Source organism: Notechis scutatus, chromosome 2 (assembly GCF_049901735.1).
Source record: "Notechis scutatus isolate UNSWTSFEM ecotype Mainland chromosome 2, rNotScu1.2, whole genome shotgun sequence".
Taxonomy (NCBI): Eukaryota; Metazoa; Chordata; class Lepidosauria; order Squamata; family Elapidae; genus Notechis; species Notechis scutatus.
The window spans coordinates 260733489-260754257 of NC_142010.1; positions in this window are offsets into that span (position 1 = coordinate 260733489).

Here is a 20769-nt window from a genome sequence, read left to right on the forward strand (position 1 = left end):
CGGCTTTCAGTGCTAAGGCGGCACTAGAACTCACAGTCTGCTAGTGATTGGCCCAAAGTCATCCAGCCAGCTTCCATAGCTAAGGCGGGACTAGAACTCCCTATCACATGGTGATTGGCTCCCAGGTGGTTTTCATGGGTAAGGTGGAACGAGAACCTATCTAGAACTCCCAATCTCCTGGTAATTGGCTCAAAGTCACCCAGGAGTTTTCATGTTTTAATCAGGACTAGAACTCACAATTTTCTGGTGATTCCCCAAAGTCAGCCTGCCAACATCTATGCTTAAGATGGGACTAGAAATCAGCCTTTTGGCCCCAAAACTCTCCGCTGGCTTTCACGGCTAAGGTGGGACTAGAACTCTCAGTCTCCTGGTTCCTATGCTATATCTTAATCACACCCTTGGATTATCTTGTGATTGCTCTCTTGATTTTTTGACACCTCCTGGATAGGGTAATAGGCAATATATACAGGTGTCAACCAGATATATATATATATATATATATATATATATATATATATATATATATATATATATATATATATATATATATATATATATATATATAAGTCATGACAATGTGATGGTGTCATCTAAGCAATTGTCACACATTCTCTAGAAAGAGTGCAGAGAAGAGCAACCAGGATGATTAGGGGACTGGAGGCTAAAACATATGATGGTTTGCAGGAACTGGGCATGGCTGGTCTAGTGAAGAGAAGGACCAGGGGTGACATGATAGCAGTCTTCCACTATTTGAAGGGCGTCAAGCTATTTTACAAGGCACCTGAAGGCCAGACGGGGAATAATGGATGGAAATTGAACAAGGAGAGATTCAACCTAGAAATTTTCTGACAGTGAGAACAATCAACCAATGGAACAGAAGTTGCCTTTGGAAGTTGTGGGAGCCTCATCCCTGGAGGCTTTCAAGAATAGGCTGGACTGTCATTTGTCAGAAATGGTGTAGGGTCTCCCACTTGGGCGGGCGGTTGGAGTCAATGACCTACAAGGTCCCTTTCAACTCAGTCAATGCAATCTAATCTAACAATTCCAGTTAAATGTTAATAATATTCAATAACAATATGAATTTTCCTTTGGAAGTTGTGGGAGCTTCATCACTGGAGGCTTTCAAGAAGAGACTGGACTGCCACTTGTCAGAAATGGTGTAGAGGGTCTCCTGCTTGGGCAGGAGGTTGGACTAGATGACCAACAAGGTCACTTTTTGACTCTGTTAATCTGTAAATCTGTAAATTAAACAGGCGGGGCATTTGATGACATTGCCACAGCCGCTCTCCGGACTGTATATTGCAGAGCAGCTCAGAAAGAGAACGTCAGGTGAGGATCAAGAGGATCAGCTCAGACAGAGAACGTCAGGTGAGGATCAAGAGTTAACTCCTTGCTCAGTCTGGCTAATAAAACTTTTGAGCTACTCCCAATCTCGTCTGTCACCCAGGATCAAAGGGGATAACACCCCAACCATGGCAAGGTGGAAATTTATTGCAATTGCTCCACTTTGAATTTTAAAGTGAATTGTCACAGGCTCTATTGCGGGCTTTGTGCCGGTCAACATTTGTAGCAATGAAGTGGAGGAGGGAGTTGAGCTTATCAAGTTTTGCAAGGGGTTTAAGAGGGGAAGCTGGGCACAAGAGAGGGATATTCTCAAAGCTTCCACTGCTTGGATGAGGGGGCTGGCGTTAATAGGATGGAAAGGAGCCAGATAAAGACATTATTCTAATGCTGGATAGGAGGAATCCAAGACACGAATGTGAAAGGGGTCCTTGGTGTTCTCTAAAGATGTTGGTTGGTTGGTTGCTAGCAATGAGGAAGTTACCTAGTTTGGGTAATGAAATGTCTGCAAGAAAACAACCAACCTTCGAGAGAGCACCAAGAACCTCACAGTCATCCTCCTCCTCCTCCTCCTCCTCCCCCCCCCTCCTCCTCCTTTTCCATCTCCTCCTCCCTGCAAACCCCATTCCCTTCTAGCATGGATAAGGTTACCTAGTTGGGTCATGAAATATCTGCAGGAAAGCAACCAAGCTCAGAGAGTACCAAGAACTACGTAGTCCTCCTCCTCCTCCTCCTCCTCCTCCTCCTCCTCCTCCTCCTCCTCCTCCTCCTCCTCCTCCTCCTCCTCCTCCTCCTCCTCCTCATCCCTGCAAACCCCATTCCCTTCTAGCATGGATAAGGTTACCTAGTTTGGGTAATGAAATGTCTGCAAGAAAACAACCAACCTTCGAGAGAGCACCAAGAACCACACAGCCATCCTCATCCTCCTCCCCTCCCCTCCTCCTCCTTTTCCATCTCCTCCTCCCTGCAAACCCCATTCCCTTCTAGCATGGATAAGGTTACCTAGTTGGGTCATGAAATATCTGCAGGAAAGCAACCAAGCTCAGAGAGTACCAAGGACTACATATTCCTCCTCCTCCTCCTCCTCCTCCTGCTGTTGTCTTTATTCTTCCTCCTCCCCTTTCTTTCTCATTCTCCCCTCGTCCTCCTCTCGTCCTCCTCTTCCTCTCCTCCCCTTGTCCTCTTCCCCTCGTCCTCCTCTCCCCTCGTCCTCCTCCTCCCCTCCTCCTCCTCCCCCTCCTCCTCCTCTCCACAAAACCCATTTTCTTCTATCACTGATTAAGTTACCTAGTTCGGTAATGAAACCTCTTCAAGAAAACAACTAAACACAGAGAGTGCAAAGTTCTCAGAGTTTCCCTATTTCCTGAGCTACAAATATTCTAAATGGAGGGTTGTTTTTTGATAGAAACAACAGAGTCCACTTCCTTTAGAGCTCATTTATCATTGTCCCAGTGCATTCAAATATATTTTCTCTTCTGCATTAAAGTTAGGATATCCAAGCCAGGAAACCAACGAAACACATCCAGGCAGAAAGGACCATCCAAAAGCTCTCAATATTTCATCAGCATCCCTGAATCCCTGTGCCAAAGAGCCACTCAGATTCCTGGATGTGCACTTAATTCAGGTTAGTTCTCGTCTTACAACCACCACGGAGCCTAAAATTTCTGATGCTAAGTGAGAGTTGTTAAGTGAATGTTGCTCCCACAACACTGTCAAACTACTTAGTAAGACTATTTACTATTATTCCTCTCATTCCTCTTATTACCTATCTCTTCCCACTTATGACTATAACCGTGTTGCTTGTATCTTTACAATTTATATTGTAAAGATTGTTTCCTAGTATGATTTGATTGCTTATTAGTAACCTATGACTATCACTAAGTGTTGTATCTTATGATTCTTGATGAGTAAATTTTTATGTACACTGAGAGCTTATGCACCGGAAACAAATTCCTTGTGTGTCCAATCACACTGGGCCAATAAAGTATTCTATTCTATTCTGTTCTGTTCTGTTCTGTTCTATTCTATTCTATTCTATTCTATTCTGTTCTGTTCTGTTCTGTTCTGTTCTGTTCTGTTCTGCTCTGCTCTGTTCTGTTCTGTACTGTTCTATGCTATGCTATGCTACGCTACGCTACACTACGCTACTCTACTCTACTCTACTCTACTCTACTCTTCATACCAATATTCTATTCTATTCTATTCTATTCTATTCTATTCTATTCTATTCTATTCTATTCTATTCTATTCTATTCTATTCTATTCTATTCTAGAATTAGAATTAGAATTAGAATTAGAATTAGAATTAGAATTAGAATTAGAATTAGAATTCTTTTATTGGCCAAGTGTGATTGGACACACAAGGAATTTGTCTTGGTTCAAATGCTCTCTGTATACATAAAAGAAAAGATACATTCGTCAAGAGTCAAGAATCATAAGGTACAACACTTAATAATAGTCATAGGGTACAATAAGCAATCATATCATACTAGGAAACAGACACTATAAATTGTGAGGATACAAGCAAAAAAGTTACAGTCATATAGTCACAAGTGGGAGGGGATGGGTGATAAGGAGTGATGAGAAGATTAATAATAATAGTAGTGCAGACTTTGTAAATAGTTGGATAGTGTTGAGGGAATTATTGTCCTTGTGTCTAGTTGTTCTGGTGTGCAGTGCTCTATAGCGTCGTTTTGAGGGAAGGAGTTGAAACAGTTTATGTCCGGGATGTGAGGGGTCTGTAAATATTTTCACAGCCCTCTTTTTGACTCGTGCAGTATATAGGTCCATGATTGAAGGCAGGTTGGTAGTAATAGTTTTTTTTCTCCAGTTCTAATTATTTGTTGAAGTCTGTGTCTGTCTTGTTAGGTTGTGGAACCAAACCAGACAGTTATAGAGGTGCAGATGGTAGACTCAATAATTCCTTTAAATTTTAATTCCATTAAAAAAGGCTCTAAAGAGAATCATTAAAACTGCCCAGAATATCATCGTGCTCCAGCTACCAGACCTAGATGATATCTTCGCATCTCGCTGTTTGAGGAAGTTGCACAACATTCTCAGAGACTCTTCCCATCCTGCTTACAATCTTTGGGAACTGTTGCCTTCTGGCAGAAGATACAGAACAATTAAAACTCAGACCACACCATTTCTGAACAGTTTTTATCCCAGAGCTATAATGGCAGTTAACAATGACCTTAAGGACCACCATCAGTGAGCTGTTGGATCGTATTACTTGGTCTGTTGTGTGGATGGTTTTGTGTTTTTAGGGGGTGGGGGATTTTGGCTGGTGGGGTTGTGTTTGGGGATTGTCATGTGTGTGTATATGTTGGGCCTGGTCTCTGGGTGTTATGTGAATTTCATTGTATGGGTATACTGTGAATGTATGTACAATTACAATAAATTATAATTATTATTCACAGATCATTTCTATAGTATCCAACTAGAGAAATGCACTCAAACACTGGAGGCTTTCAAGAAGAGATTTGACTGCCCTCCGTCTGAAATGGTGTAGAGTCTCCTGCTTGGGCAGGAGGTTGGACTAGATGACCTACAAGGTCCCTTCCAACTCTGTTAATCTAAATTGATCTAATACGGATGGGTTGTTGAGAGAAAGTAGCATTAAAACTTTTTCTCTTCCAGATTAAGGGGTGGTGGGGGAACCACAAAATGGAGAAGGAGAAAGAGAAGGAGCCGAATGCCAAACTGAAAAAGGTACAAACGAGAGTGCAGAAATATTATTAAACACCCCATAGTTTGTGATTTATGAGGGAGGGGATTAAAGGGCCCCTTTTCATATTCAGCTTCGAGTAAACAACGAGAGGCCAGATTGATGGCTGTTTGTTGGCAGGGCGCTTCACATTTGGGTATTAATAAGATGGAAGATTAAGCTGGAGGTCTCCGGTGAGGCACAGCAGGAGCATTTCCAGAGAACAGCCCATTAGCAATGGACGCCAGCTGGGCAAGAGGAGGAGGAGGAGGAGGGGTGGGGTAACGGGAAGGCTATGGGTGAATGGAAATCAAGGGGCATTTAGGTTGAATATTTAATTGGGTCGTAAAGAACACTGCTTGGCTTAGCTGAGAATGCTTGCTAATGGAACAGCCAATTTTCTTGGGGATGGAGGAGGGGGAAATCTTAGTTTTGTAGAGAAACCTGTTTTGTTTCAAAAGAGAGCTGAGGTGGAAGGGATGGAGAGGGTGGATTCTGGGAAATGCTCTACTCATATTATCCCTTTCAATCTATAACTTTTACCTGCCTCCCTGTGTGCCTATTGTCTGTCTGTCTGTCTGTCTGTCTGTCTGTCTGTCTGTCTATCTATCTATCTATCTATCTGTTATCATCTATTTATCCATCCATCCATCTATCTCTACCTTATCTACCAATTATCCATCTATATCTATCTATCTATCTATCTATCTATCTATCTATCTATCTATCTATCTATCTATCTATCTATCTATCTATCTATCCATCCATCATCTATTTATCCATTCATCCATCTATCTCTACCTTCTCTATCTATCTACCAATCATCTATCTGTCTATCTGTCTGTCTGTATATCAATCAATCAATCATCTATTTATCCATCCATCCACCTATCTCTACCTTATCTATCTATCATCTATCTATCACCAAGGATGATTAGGGGACTGGAAGCTAAAATATACAATGAATGGTCGCAGGAACTGGGCATGGGTAGTCTAGTAAAGAGAAGGACCAGGGGAGACAAGATAGCATCTTCCAATATTTGAGGGACTGCTACAGAGAGGAAGGGTTCAAGTTATTTTCCAAGGCATCTGAAGGCCAAACAAGGAATAATGGATGGAAACTGAACAAGGAGAGATTCAATCTGGAAATAAGGAGAAACTTTCTGACAGGGAGAACAATCAACCGATAGAACAGAAGTTGTGGGAGCTTCATCACTTGAGGCTTTCAAGAACAGATTGGACTACCATTTATCAGAAATGGTGTAGGGTCTCCTGCTTGGGCAGGGAGTTAGACTAGATGACATACAAGATCCCTTCCAACTGTTATCTGAATCAAAAGATCCGGCCCATAGGGTGCTCAGATCTTGCATGCAGGTCCACCCTGTAAACAGCAAAGGACTGACCTATGGTTCTTCTGTGCAGCCTTCTTGAACTCCATTTTGTGCCATGATGGCCTCCTGCAAACCTCTGACAATGAAAACGGAGCTTGGGGAGGCTGCGCAGAAGCACCACGGGCTGGTCCATCACAGTCTCCAGAGCCTGGTGTTCTGACCTACGCTTCCCAAGATCATGAAGCAGACTCCTTGTCCTGATAAAACCCTCTTTTATTTAGATTAAAGTGAATTCCTCTCCAGCAAAGTCCTGGCTAACAGTCTTTCATGACATTTCACAACTTACAGACCTTTATCAGGCTGGGAGAGTTGCCAGGTCGATATCTTCCAAATGCCGCACTATAGCAATTACACTATAGCAGCAATTACTTGGCAAGAAGTCAGGAACAGATCTTCACCTTAATGAATTGAACTAATTGTCTCCTGCAAACACCACTCTCCCTTTCGCTCCTCTTTATTCCCTATGGGAGGGACCATTCACCGTCTACCTGATCCCAAGGATCCCAAGTCGATCCTTGTTCTTTAGCTGTTCCCTTCTCCTGGCAGCTCTGTGCATGTGCACACTGGGAACAGGCTCCAGTTGTTCTTCTGCCCCACTGATCTCCGACTCCGAAGGCAGCTGATAACTGTCAGATGGCCCTGCCCCCATCTCTGCCTCTGACGCAGAGCCCTCGTCAGAGCCTTCCGCAGACTCCAGGACTGGCCCATGTTCCTCCCCAACCTCCTCATTGTCCGAGTCTACTGCCAGCTCCACTGACCGCTGGCAGGCCACAACACCTGGGTGGACAGGCTCCATTTTCATTGGCAGTGGGCTGCAGGAGGCCATTGTAGCCAAAAACAGAGCCTCGACTGGCATCAAGCTGACTAGCCCACCCTGGCTACAGCCATCCCCACCTCCCGCCGAGGTCAAACACAACCCTGATGTGGCCCTCCATAAAATGATGCTGGACACCCCTGAGGTAGAGCTTCCATCAATACCCGGAAGTTGCAGAAACTGGAAACAGACCAGCAAACTTCAACCTACAGTGTAAGTCAGGTTACCTGTGGCTGAAGAAAAAAAAGGAAAATAATTCAAACAAAACATCCCGTGTGTTTTCAGGAGCAAAAGAGAGTGATTCCTGGAAGGTTGTGTGAAGAGATGCTAAAGAGAATTTGGTCCAGGGGTCAGCTGCCTCATCTTGAGCAAGCATCATACCTAATTCTTTCCTTTTTCTTTTTAACAGTTTAATGAGCCCATGAAACAATAATGGAAAAGAGAGTTAAGAAACCAGCAATTGCTCACGGCAAATGATTTCTACTTGCCTTCAACCAATGGTGCTTTTTTCAGGAGGCAACTGGTCTTCCTTGTTTTTCTTTGAAGACGTTTCTCATCCAAGAAGCTTCTTCAACTCTGCCTGGAGGGGGGATCACTGTTAGGAATATTCTTCTTAGTTTTAGGTTGCTTCTCTCCTTGGTTAGTTTCCATCCATTGTTTGCCATCTTGCCTTTCGGTGCTTTGGAAAATAAAGTGACCCCCTCATCTTTGTGGCAGCCCCTCAAATATTGGAACAGTGCCATCATGTCACCTCTAGTTCTTTTTTTCCTCAGACTAGACACACCCAATTTCTGTAACCATCCTTTGTATGTTTTAGCCTCCAGACTCCTAATCATTGTTGTTGCCCTTCTTGGCAATATTTCCAGAGTCTCAACATCTCTTTTACATTGTGGTGAACTGGATGCATTATTCCAAGGGTGGCTTTAACAAGGCATTATAAAGCACCTGTGGGAATATGGAATATGCTAGGAAGGAAGAGGAGGAAGGGGGAAGGGGGAGGAGGAGGGGAGGAAGAGGAGGAAGTAGTGGTGGAGAGGGAAGGAGAGGAGGAAGGAGGAAGGAGGAGGAGAGGAGGAGATGGCGGAGGGCAGAAGAGAGGAAAAGGAGGGGAGGAGGAGGAGGAGGAGGAGGAGGAGGAGGAGGAGGAGGAGGAGGAGGAGGAGGAGAAGAAGAAGAAGAAGAAGAAGAAGAAGAAGAAGAAGAAGAAGAAGAAGAAGAAGAAGAAGAAGAAGAAGAAGAAGAAGAAGAAGAAGAAGAAGAAGAAGAAGAAGAAGAAGAAGAAGAAGAAGAAGAAGAAGAAGAAGAAGAAGAAGAAGACTACAATTTCACGTGATCTTGATTCTGTCCTTCTATTAATGCAGCCTAGGATTGCATTGGCTTTTTTGGCTACTGCTGTAAACTGTTGGTGCACACTGTTTAAATGGTTTCCTCTGAATATCACATCCTTTGTAAAGTGTTGACTATTGCTGTTGTATAGAACTGGAAGTGTTGGGGAGAGGGAAATTAAACCAGGAGAAAATGTACATTAAAAAAAAAAAAATTATATAGCCACACATCTTACAGCCAACTCCGGGCAGCTCCCAATCAAAGATGAAAACATATAAAATCATTTAAAAAAAACAACTATAAAACCCAGCTAGTTAAAATATAAAACAGTAAAATAATTTAATTTATTATTGAGTAACAATGTGAGGTTTGGAAATTATATATATATCGCTGTTGGTGCAATTTCAAACTGCAACTGCCTTTTGTGCAACTTCCCAAAAAGGCTTCTATTCCGTTTGCAATCAACTTGTGTTCCAAGATCATTTGCACGAGCAGAGTCCCCAAGCCAGATGTTCCTTGTTTAATTTTTGTTTTCTACGTGAAAAACCTTGCTGTTTTCTCTGTGATATTTCTTTCTGTTATCTTCATGCCTACCAAGATAATTTTGAACTTTATTTCTGCTTCCTGGGGTATAATCTATATCCCATACAGTTTTATGTCGTCTGCAAATTTCACAGACAAACAGCACATTAAATCAATCCTTCCTCTCTCTCTCTTTTTTTTTTAAAGCCAGAAGGAACAAGCATCCTGTCCATTTCAATTTCTCAGCAATCCTCCTTCAAGGACTCCACAAACAGATACGTAGGGAAAACTAAAATAAAGCCAAGAACACAATCTTGCAGCATAACTTTTTCTCAACCTAGGTGATCTTGACAAAAGTTCTTACGTTGATTTGGGTGAATTTGGACACAGGAGCCGTGGGTGTGCAAAGACTACTATGGAGTTTAGAGCTAAATGTCTCGAGTCATCCAGGTCACAATTGTCCCAAAAGTGCTTTTTTCAAGAGGCAACGGGACTTTCTAACAGATAACAGATAATCAGAGTTGGAAGGGACCTTGTAGGGCATCTAGTCCAACCCCCTGCCCAAGCAGGAGACCCTACATCATTTCTGACAGATGGCAGTCCAATCTCTTCTTGAAAGTCTCAAGTGATGATGCTCCCACAACTTCTGAAGGCAACTTCTGTTCCATTGTTTTATTGTTCTCACTGTCAGAAAATTCCTTCTTATTTCCAGGTTGAATCTCTCCTTGTTCAGTTTCCATCCATTATTCCTTGTCTGGTCTTCGAGAGTTTTAGAAAATAGCTTGACCCCTTCCTCTCTGTGGCAGCCCCTCAAATATTGGAAGACTGCTATCATGTCTCCCCTGGTCCTTCTCTTTACTAGACTGGCCAAGCCCAGTTCCTGCAACCGTTCATTGTATGTTTTAGCCTCCAGTCTCCTAATCATCCTGGTTGCTCTTCTCTGTACTTTTTCTAGAGTCTCAACTTCTTTTTTATAGTGTAGTGACTTTCTGTTTTTTTTCTTTTCTTTTGAAGATGTTTCACTTCTCATTTTTGGATGAGAAGCAAAACGTCTTCAAAGAAAAACCAGAAAGTCTACTTGCCTCTTGTAAAAAGCACCTTAGAGTTTAGAGCTGTGAGAAAATTTGATGGAGAATCAGTAGAAACTATATAAGAGGAAATTGCTCTGGTCTCTCTAAAGGTAAAGGTTCCCCTCGCACATACGTGCCAGTCGTTTCCAGCTCTAGGGAGCGGTGCTCATCTCCATTACAAAGCTGAAGAGCCAGCGCTGTCCGAAGACGTCTCCGTGGTCATGTGGCCGGCATGACTGAACGCCAAAGGCACACGGAACGCTGTTCCCTTCCCACCAAAGTGGTCCCTATTTTTCTACTTGCATTTTTACATGCTTTTGAACTGCTACATTGGCAGAAGCTGGGACAAGGAACAGGAGCTCACTCTGTTATGCGGCGCTAGGGATTTGAACCACCGAACTGCCCACCTTTCTGATCAACAAGCTCAGCGTCTCAGCCACTGAGACACTGAATCCCTTCTGGCCTCTCTAGTGTTTGTTAAAAACTGCTAATGCTCATTGATGAGAGGAAGTGATACAGATGTCTCAAAGGTGCTTTTTTTCAGGAGGCAACTGGAGTTTCTTGTTTTTTTCTTTTCTTTTGAAGACGTTTTGCTCCTCATCTGAGAAGCTTCTTCAGCTCTGACAGGATAGTAGGGAATGGAAGAGCTGAAGAAGCTTCTTGGATAAGAAGCAAAACATCTTCAAAAGAAAAACCAAAAAAGTCCACTTGCCTTCTGAAAAAACAACTTTGGGACAACCTTGCGCTGGATGACTGAGAATCTGTACAGATTTTAACTACTTAATTACTATTACTATTAATCTTCTCATCACTCCTTATCCCCCATCCCCTCACTTGTGACTATATGACTGTAACTTTGTCAATTGTATCCTTACAATTTATATTGACTGTTTCCTAGTATGATTTGATTGCTTATTGTACCCTATGACTGTCATTAAGTGTTGTACCTTATGACTCTTGATGAATGTATCTTTTATTTTATGTATACTGAGAGTATTTGCACCAAATACCTTGTGTGACAAATTCCTTCTGTGTCCAACCACACTTGGCCAATAAAGAATTCTATTCTATTCTATTCTATTCTATTCTATTCTATTCTATTCTATTCTATTTGCTGGTTCTCCGAACTACTCAAAATTTTAACTACCGGTTCTCCAGAACTGGTCAGAACCTGCTGAATACCATCTCTGATTGCTTCTCTTTCCCTTTAAATTCCTTCCTTCTGTACCCAAGGACACAATCTGACTTTTTTTTGAATAAAAAAAAAACATACAGGGAAGAAGAAGAAGAACAGCCCTCGTGTCAATAGCTCCAAAGCAGAATGAAATGAAAGGCTGAGACCAAATTAGGCCCCAGAGACCAATTTTAATACAGAACTCTAGCTGTATTTCTCTTTTAAAGAAGAAAAGAGAGGCGCTATTTTGACAGGTATTGCAAAGCCTGGAGGTTGGGGTTTTGTTTTGTTTTTCTTCTTTTTTTAAGAAAAAGCCTTGCTCCCACCCAAGGTTGATTTCACATCTCTTAAATCAAATAGAAACAAAGGAGTAACCATCCACATCCAGATTTTTTTTTAAAAAAGCAGCATTAGGGGACTTAACACACATAGGCACACACAGCTAAACAAATACAGCAAATGTAATCTTTAATTAAAAAAAAAGGTGGGATAGTATTTTTTAAATATTAATTATTTTTTAATATTAATATTTAACGAAAGGGTGGGAATAGCAGTGTGAGAAAGATAGAGGTTTACTGTGCCCAATGGTGGGATTCAAATAATTTAACAACTGGTTCTCTGTCCTAATGATTTTGTCCAACAACCAGTTCACCAAACTGCTCAGAAAGTTAACAACCAGTTCTCCCAAACTGGTGCGAACTGGCTGGTTTGGATTTGACTCCAAGGGATCTGTCTTGGGACATAAAAAATTTACAGCTCTTTATTATTATTATTTTTAGGAATACTTTATTGTTTTTTTCTTTTTACACATCTCAATCAATAAACAGAACTATGACATTTTTTATACATTTACATATCATGTCCAATACAATCTATATATTCTATTTCTATACTTTCTACATTGATTGTATACACTTTCTTTTCTTTTTTCTATTGTCTATCCAATGGTACTATTTTTCCCATATTGCATAGTATTCAGAGTCTAATTTTCCTTTTAATTCAGTGGTCAATTTATCCATTTCCGCACACTCATATTTTTTTTAATCACCAAACCTTTGGATGGTATTCAGTCTTTCTTCCAACACTGAGCATAGGCTATCCTTGCTGCTGTTAATACATGTAACACCAAATACTTTATCTTTCTGTTGTATTTCCTTTTCATTATCCCTAAAAGAAATAATTCCAGGACAAAATCTATTTGGCTTCCAATTAATTCCTGTAACCATGTTTGTATTTTCTTCCCATATTTTTTTGCTTCAGGGCATAACCACCATGTATGATAGAAGGTACCATTTTTTTGTCTGCATTTCCAGCATCTTGGGTTTGCATTCGGAGAAATCTTGGCCAATCTTGTGGGTGCCAAATGCCAGTAATAAAGCATTTTATGTTGGTTTTCTTTATTTACAGCTCTTTAAAGCAGCCGTGTCTTTGCCTGAAATTCTGCAGCTGCTCTATGCACTTGATAGAAAGAGATGTGGCTACTTTAAAGAGCTGCAGGAAAGTGTTCTGTTTCTCCCTGAGCATAATCCAAAGATCCTTTTGGGAATCTTATCCAAAGAATTGCACAGCACAAGTATTTTCCTCCGCTTGATTAATTTTGTATTTAGGATCATCACAGATATTTGACAGCTTGGGAAATGAGGCCAGTCATGTTCTTCACAACATCTTCTATAGACGTTGCTTTGTTATTTTTTTAAAAAAAAATGTTGTAATTTTCCTTTAACATCCATACATATTTTGGAGACAGTATATTGACTGGTTCAATATATATTTTGTACACAATGCTAACAATAATAATATAATTAGGTGAACATTTATTTATTTTTATTTATTTGTCAAAAGCTTACAATATACCAGAAACAAGAATAAACATAAGTTTATAGGAAATAGAAATAGAAATAGGAACTAATAATTGGGGACAATAGGACAGGGATGGTAGGCAGGATTGTGCGTTTATGCACGCCCCTTACAGACCTCTTAGGAATGAGGTGAGGTCAACAGAGGTTAGTTTGAGGGTAAAGGAGTGGGGGTTTGAGCAGGTGACAACAGAATCAGGTAGTGAGTTCCAGACACTGATCACTCTGTTGCTGAAATCGTACTTCCTGCAATCGAATTTGGAGTGGTTTACATTTAGTTTATATCTGTTGTGGGCTCTAGTGTTGTTGTTGTTAAAGCTGAAATATTCATTAACTGGTAAGATATTGTAACATATGATTTTATGTACTATGCTTAAGTCTAATCTTAGTCGACGTAATTCAAGGTTGTCTAAGCCAAGAATCTCAAGTCTGGTGCTGTACGGTATTCGGTTGTGAACAGAGGAATGTAGCACTCTTTTGATAAAATACTTCTGGACTCGCTCAATTGTATTTATGTCAGATATACAGTGCGGATTTCAGACAGCAGAGCTGAATTCAAATATTGGTCTAGCAAAGGTTTTGAATGCCCTAGTTAGCAAAACAGTATTACCAGAGGAGAAGCTTCGTAAAATTAAATTTACGACTCTTAAAGCCTTTTTGGCAATACTGTTGCAGTGAGCTTTGGCGCTTAGATCATTCGATATGAGAACTCCAAGGTCCTTGACAAAGTGAGGGTCATCAACAAGATAATATCCGCCTAGATTGTATTTGTTATATAGATTTTTTTTTTTACCAATGTGTAGGACAGAGCATTTGTTGGTAGATATTTGGAGTTGCCAATTGTTAGACGATTCAGACACATAATCAGCGTCTTTTTGAAGGACGGTAGCATTGACGGTGGTGTTGAATAGTTTAACATCATCAGCGAAGAGGACACAGTTGCTAATAAAGTGATCACAAAGGTCATTTAAATAGAGTGTAAAGAGTTTGGGTCCTATAACGCTCCCTTGTGGCACACCGCTGATAACTGGTGCAGGGTTTGATAGGGCGTTTCCTATTTTTACTATTTGTTGCATAATCCTAGTCTTCCAATTTCTGACCTTAACCTGCACATTGTACTTATAAGCTTCAATAACATTTCTTCATGAAGTATGTTTGTTATCCCCTGTTAAATCACTAGTATTTTAATATTTTAAAAATTACTCAATATTCCACCATAAATCCAATATCCCAATTGTTTAAAACATTAATAGGACCAATCATTAACCAAATTTAATCAGTCCTGGGATTATATCTCCAATCTCCTAAAATTATAAGTTTCAATATATTTTACACATTGTTAATAATAATACAGTTAGATTACCACATCATTGACTTCCACCTTCTAACCTTAATTTGCTTATGATTATAGTAAATTATATTATCTATCTATATATGTTCTATTGTTTTTCCAATTTATATTTTCTACTTCTTTTTAATTTCTAATACATTCACTGTATTGAGAGTTATTTTATCTCTAACCATCATCTCTTAGACTTTTTGAGACTTCATCATTTATTGACTTTTTAATCTCTTTTATATGTCTCTCTTGGGACCTTATTTCTTTAGATGTTGCTTTGTTCTAAGTCTTCACAGGGGACATTGCATTGATAAATTTATGGAAGATGACTTTCTCATTGATCATTCATTGCACAGACCACTTGGAACTTTCCTATTACAGAGGGATCATCTTACGATATTGAGACTACTCAAAAGGTTTTGTTTGATCAGAAATAGAAAGTTGATGATCCTAATTCATAAGTGTTGAGTCCTAGGTGCTTCCCTAGGCTCCTTCTAAAAGTTATTTTAAAAAAAGACCAAAATAGAATAGAATAGAATAGAATATAATTCTTTATTGGCCAAGTGTGATTGGACACACAAGGAATTTGTCTTGTTGTAAATGCTCTCAGTATACATAAAATAAAAGATACATTCGTCAAAAGTCAAGAATCATAAGGTTCAACACTTAATAATAGTCATAGGGTACAATAAGCAATCAAATCATACCAGGAAACAGTCAATATAAATCATAAGGATACAAGCGACAAAGTTACATACAGTTACAAGTGGGAGGGGATGAGTGATTGGAGTGATGAGAAGATTAATAGCAATAGTAATGCAGACTTTGTAAATAGTTGAACAGTGTTGAGGGAATTATTTGTTTAGCAGAATGATGGCGTTCAGGAAAAAAATGATCCTTGTGTCTAGGTGTTCTGGTGTGCAGTGCTCTATAGCATTGTTTTGAGGGGAAGGAGTTGAAACAGTTTATGTCTGGGATGCAAGGGGTCTGTAAATTTTTTCACAACCCTCTTTTTGACTAGTGCAGTATACAGGTCCTCGATTGAAGGCAGGTGAGTAGTAATTGTTTTTTCTGCAGTCCTAATTACTCTCTGAAGTCTGTGTCTGTCCTGTTGGGTTGCAGAACCAAACCAGACAGTTATAGAGGTGCAGATGACAGACTGAATGATTCCTCTGTAGAACTGGATCAGCAGCTCCTTGGGCAGTTTTGAGCTTCCTGAGTTGGCGCAGAAAGAACATTCTTTGTTGTGCTTTTTTGATGACGTTTTTGATGTTAGGTGTCCATTTTAGGTCATGTAGAACCTAGAAATTTGAAGGTCTCTACTGTTGATACTGTGTTGTGAAGTATTGTAAGAGGTGGTAGTATGGGAGGGTATCTTCTAAAGTCTACCATCATTTCTACGGTGAATGAACATTATTAACTATTTGTACTTATCTGTAGCAGCCACTATAGCAACAAATTTTTCCAGGGTAGAAAACAGGAGACTGTGAGTTCTAGTTCTGCCTTAGACATGAAAGCCAACGGTGTGACTTTGGGCCAATCACCAGGAAACAGTGAGTTCTAGTTCTGCTTTAGGCTTGAAAGCTGGCTGGGTGACTTTAGGTGAATCACCAGGAGTCTGTGAGTTCTAGTCTCACCTTAGGCATGAAAGCCATCGGGGTGACTTTGGGCCAATCAGCAGGAGACAGAGAGTTCTAGACTCACATCAGGTGTGACAGCCAGCTGGATGACTTTGAGCCACTCCCTCTCTCTCAGCCTACCTCATCAATCTCAGAGGACAAGCCAGTTAGTCAATTCCTGTTGCAACTAATGGATCAATTTTTGGTTGATGCAAAAAAATATACCCTGTCTGTGAGAAAATGCTAGGAAGAAGAATATAGCAGCCTTTAGACAGTATTGGATTGTTCTAATATATTATTTTTACATTTGATGCAAAAATAAATCAAATATAGTTCCTGTTCTGTCCTTTCCCATTTTGTGTCCTTGCCCTGGCCACTTTTTATAATGAAGACTCTAACATTAAGAATGTTCTACCCCTCCCCCAGCATGCACACACTCACACACACACACACACACACACACACACACACACACACACCTGTTCTTGAGCACAGCAATAAAAATGTGAATTAGACAGTGGAGATTTCCATCCTTACTTATTTCTATTTATTTATTTGATTTGTCAATCACTTACAAGATAATAGATATAATAAGTATAAAGATGAGAAAGAATACAGGAAATAGGTGCGAATAAATGGGGACAATAGGACAGGGATGGTAGGCACGATGGTGCACTTATGCATGCCCCTTAAAAATGGAAAAAAACCGTGATGATGAACCTATGCCAAATATGACAGAAGTAGCACACAGAGCTATATCTCTGGGCACGCCAGCTGTCACCTGTTGCTCTACTTGGATTTCTGCATTGAGTAGGACTGAATGACTCAAATAAACCCAACCCTTCCCTTCCCATCTCTATAAGTGTGTAGGTGGGACAAGAGAGCAAGGGATTGCTAGACTGCCTGGGAAATCGTCACAGAATATTAAAAATGAAAATCACATGACCAAGGCAGCAGTATGGCAGTAACCACTAACACTGAAGCAGCCACAACTTTCCAAACTCCTTTTCCTTAGAAGTTCCCAGATTTTGGATGCATTCTGCAAATCAGCTCATTTCAAGTACCTTATTACCTTATGATGCACCATTTTACCTAATTAAAGGTCATGATGAGAGTTTTAGTAGTGTAGATATTCTTTTTTTTTTTTGTAAAAGTTTTATTGATTTTAACAACAAATAAAAACACATAAAACATAAAACATAACATAAGAACATCATCATTCTTCATAAATTTACAGACAGTGTATCGGTTGGTTTACCACTCCTTTTTGTGCATCCATTTCATAGTCATCATAATAATTATGTTACATAATAACTCATATTATCAATCAACAATTATATATCCTAATATCCTTATTAAACAACCATTTGACTATAATTTTACTAATTCATACTTAGCGAGATAACTATAATTTAGTTAATTTATTTTATAACAAATCGTAAAATCATACCAAATCTATCTTAATAAAATATTCTAAAAATATTATCAAAACCAAAAAAATATATATATTCATTATTTCCTAGGTTTCTAAATATTCAATTATTATATTGTTTTATCTAACCATTGATAAAAAGATCCCAAACTTCATAAAATTGTTTATCTTCTTGTTCTCTAATTTCAAATGTCAATCTACTCATTTCAGCACATTCCAGTATTTTCTTAATAGTTTCTTCCTCTAATGGTATTTTCTCACTCTTCCAATTTTTAGCAAATACAATCCTAGCCGCTGTTAACACATTTACAATCAAATACTTTAAGTTTTTATTAAATGTATCAGGTAAGATTCCCAATAGAAAAATCTCTGGTTTCAAATCTATATGTTCTTTTGTCATTTCTTCCAACCATATGCGAATTCTAGTCCAGTATTTCCTGGCCTCCTCACAAGTCCACCACATATGGTAATATGAGCCAGGGATCTGATGACATTTCCGCACTTTTCAGATTTGTTCTTGAACATTCTTGCTATTCTTGTGGGGGAAAATGCCACCTGTAAAACATCTTATACAAATTTTCTTTATAAGCTACTGACATTGTCATTTTATAATTTTGAGACCACAATTTTTGCCATTTCTCTAAATCAATCCCATATCCAAAAAGTTCTTCCCCCAAACAATCATTGTTTCTTTGACTTGTTCTTCCTCTAATTTAATTTCCAACAAATAACTATATATTTTTTTAATCACTTTTTCATCAGAACCTGTCAAAATCCTATCTAGTAGTGTAGATATTCTAACAGGGTGGTGGGATCCCTTAAATCCAGAGAGAGAAACGTGCTTCAAAATGAGTATAGAGATGTGGATGTAGCACTTATCAACACCATCTTAAAGCAAGTGTGCCTTTTCTGAGGCTCATGCAGTAGAAAGAAAAGCCATCAAGGGTGTCACGGCTGCATCTCCATTATCCAAGCTTCATGAGTTGACAGCCTGACATTAGCATGTTTGGGGAAAGAGGAAGATTGGAATGTAAGAAAAGGGGAGGATGGAAGCCCAGCTGAACCATGTGAGAAGCCTCCAGCCAGCCAAGATCAAGTAATGATATGCACACCTGGGAATCCAGCACCTGTTTCGTAAACAATATACAGGCACCTGATTGGACATTTGCAAATAACTGGGAGACAGGAGGGGGAGTGAATCAGAATAGAGTTGGAAGGAACCTTGGAGGTCCTCTAGTCCAGCCCCCTGCTCAAGCAGGAGATCCTATACCATTTCACACAAGTGACTGTCCAGTCTCTTCTTTAAAACCTCCACTGATAAAGCCCCTACAGCTTCTTGTGGCAAGCTGTTCCACTGGTTAATTGTCCTCACTGTTAGGAAGTTTCTCCTTAATTCCAGGTTGCTTCTCTCTGGACAGGAGAAGAAGCAAAGAGGGAACATTCCTTTGTGTTATTTGCACGGGAAATCCTCAGATTTAGCTTACATTACCTATTGTAACTATTTAAGCCTCAGTATACTCTTGGCAAAACAAATGGCCAGATGTTGGAAGTTTTAACTTATCCCGCTCCTAGGAAAATGAAATATTTTAGGATATATCAAAAAGGCAGAATATTTCCTCTAAAAGAGAAGTAGAAACTCAGAGAGGCAGAAACTCATCCCCTCCCCCTTTGTTAATGGGCCATTAAGGCCTGGGCCAGTCTATTCTACATAACAAAGATCTACCTCCTTCAGGCAGAGCCATTGAATTGCCCTTCATTGCATCACCCACCAAGTTTCAACCAAACTTAGCACACGGACAACCTACAAGCTAGCTATGACCTCTGACAGCAACCAATCAGGATAGTCTTCCTGTGCCCCAGGAAATTCAAAGCCAGAGAGGGCATAAAACCCAGGGACTCTCAGCATCTTTCCCCTTTTCTTCTCCCGAGAGCTCCAAGGCATGCGATCCTGTCCACTGTTGGAAGAATTATCCTTCTGGGTTCAGTTCCAAGTGGGGGAAAAAGACACTGGAAACATGGAGGCTGTTTGGGAAAGATGGTTTAATGGTGGACAGGACCATGTGGCTTGGAGCTCTAAAGAAGGAAGGGCTGAGATGCTGAGAGTCCCGGGGTTTTATACCCTCTGTTGGGGTTTGAATTGGAGCTTGTATTCTGATTGGTTGTCAAACTCACATGGGGCCATGCATGGGGCACCTCTGTAGACTGTCCTGAATCCCAGGCTTGGTTGAGCCTTGCTGGATGATGATGTAATGAAAGAGCTTTGGGCAATTCCTATTATAGCTCTACCTGGAGGGGGTAGATCTTTATTATGGCCAATAAAGAATTCTTTATTATGGCCAATAAAGAATTCTCCTGAAGGAGGTAGATCTTTGTTATGTAGAATAGACTGGCCCAGGCCTTAATGGCCCATTAACAAAGGGGGAGGGGATGAGTTTCTGCCTCTCTGAGTTTCTACTTCTCTTTTAGAGGAAATATTCTGCCTTTTTGATATATCCTAAAATATTTAATCTATTCTGTTCTGTTCTGTTCCATTCTATTCTTCCTTCTGTGTCCAATCACACATGGCTAATAAAGAATTCTATTCCCATTCCCATTCCATTCCACATAATTAAGATGTCTCACACCTAAAATCCAGTAGTGTGAATAAGGTTTTTTTGTTAGATTTGGTTTTTAATTTTAGTTCAAACCGCTATTTATTTATGCAGCCCAATAAATATCAAAACTCAGCTATTCTTCATCTTGTGCGAGATGTTTTCCCCTCCTTTGGTGTTGAAAATACATAGGCCGGAGACACGTCTGCTCTGAAAACACCGTGCATCGTTTCACAGCAGAATAAAAACAAATACATTTTCTATGGGAAAATAGTTCGCAAAATCTCAATAAAATGGGAACGAAAGCACACATGTTCCGAATGACATGGAGGGGGGGGGAAAAAAGGACCTTTCTTAATCTAGAAGCAGTTACTGGAAATGAATCTCTAAGGTGGGCTGGAGAACTAAGATGTCCTTTACCTAGTCATATCTGTTGTATCAGTTGAATTTCTTCTTAGGTTGAGAAGAACCTTCAGAGAATCTCTCATGTGTCAGAAGGAGAGGGTACCTGTAGCTCAGGTGTAATGGCCCCGGGGCGAGGCATGGAAGCAACACAGCCAGAGAACAATTCTAACTCCCCTTTATTGC